General features: G+C 63.6%; 1 long non-coding RNA gene across 1 annotated transcript in view; it reads right to left on the bottom strand.

The window, feature by feature from the left end:
- Positions 1-14: 14 nt before the first annotated feature.
- The window catches only part of LOC144220638 (uncharacterized), a 1,852-nt gene continuing 437 nt past the window's right edge, over positions 15-1,429 (bottom strand). The window contains exons 2-3 of the long non-coding RNA XR_013331808.1: positions 436-521; positions 15-69 (exon numbers count right to left, since the gene is read on the bottom strand). This is a non-coding gene — a long non-coding RNA (uncharacterized LOC144220638). The remainder of the gene's footprint in view (positions 70-435; positions 522-1,429) is intronic.

Here is a 1,429-nt window from a genome sequence, read left to right as displayed (position 1 = left end):
GAAAGGCCGCGTCTCCAAATCCCCCTCCAAACAACAGAGGGATGTCTGGCTATGCGTGTCGCAGAAATCCTGAAATAATGAACTCGTTTAGCCGGGAGCCACTGAGCACCTGCTAGCCTGGGCCAGGCAAGGAGCAGAGTGAAGGCAGGCCCCCCACAGGGAGACCAGCAAGGCCAACACCACTCAGGCNCTGGGCTAGAGGCTGAGGAATGAAGAGAATTTACTAGAAAGGGGGAAGGGGCCAGGCATCAGGGAAATGTGCAGAGCCTTGACACGTGGAAATACACTGGGAAAATCCTCAGGATGCTTTTCCGTGGCAGGAGCAAGCTTTGCCAGGAGGATGAGGCCTGGCACCGGGCAGGAGCCGGCTGAGCACCCCCCCCCCCACGATGGTGCACAAAGATTATGAGGACTTCCTCCTCGAGACTGACTCACAGGGGACACCGGGGGTCTTGACGCTCTCCGACTTGCCCTTCAGCACCTGTTCTGAGAAGCAGCCACCTCACTGACTGGGTCACTTCCTGCATGATGACAGAGACTTCAGGGAGAGTCTGGGGGACTGTGGTAGGGGTGTGGTGGTGTCACAGGAGAGCGCAGGGGTGCTGGAGAGTGGGGGACTGCAGTAGGGGTGCAGAGATGTTACAGGAGAGCGCAGGGGTGCTGGGAGGGTCTGGGGGGGCTCAGGTAGGGGTGCGGAGGAGTTACAGGAGAGCGCAGGGGTGCTGGGAGGGTCTGGGGGGCTCAGGTAGGGGTGCGGAGGAGTTACAGGAGAGCGCAGGGGTGCTGGGAGGGTCTGGGGGGCTCAGGTAGGGGTGTGGAGTTACAGGAGAGCGCAGGGGTGCTGGGAGGGTCTGGGGGCTCAGGTAGGGGTGCGGAGGAGTTACAGGAGAGCGCAGGGGTGCTGGGAGAGTCTGGGGGCTCAGGTAGGGGTGTGGTGGAGTTACAGGAGAGCGCAGGAGGCTGGGAGGGTCTGGGGGCTCAGGTAGGGGTGCGGAGGAGTTACAGGAGAGCGCAGGGGTGCTGGGAGAGTCTGGGGGCTCAGGTAGGGGTGTGGTGGAGTTACAGGAGAGCGCAGGAGGCTGGGAGGGTCTGGGGGCTCAGGTAGGGGTGCGGAGGAGTTACAGGAGAGCGCAGGGGTGCTGGGAGAGTCTGGGGGCTCAGGTAGGGGTGTGGAGGGTTGCAGGAACAGCAGGTGTCAGGCTGCCGGGTCGGGGTCACCGCAGGTGCTGCCCCACGTGTGGCCGACCAGGGGACTCCGTGGCTTCCAGCGGGGACGGGCATGACCCCCGCGCCCCCTCACGCGCTACGGGATTCCGAGACGTGTGGGCTAAGACACTATCAGGGGGAATTGGAGGAACAATCCTGTCAACAGGCACCGACAAGGACCCAGGGGCCCCTCAGGAGGCGGGGGGGGGGGAACACAGGGGCC

The sequence above is a fragment of the Crocuta crocuta genome, unplaced genomic scaffold (assembly GCF_008692635.1).
Source record: "Crocuta crocuta isolate KB4526 unplaced genomic scaffold, BGI_CrCroc_1.0 scaffold129, whole genome shotgun sequence".
In the NCBI taxonomy this organism is placed as follows: domain Eukaryota; kingdom Metazoa; phylum Chordata; class Mammalia; order Carnivora; family Hyaenidae; genus Crocuta; species Crocuta crocuta.
Note: the sequence above shows the minus strand (reverse complement) of the source record. Positions and strands in the feature narration are given on the sequence as shown.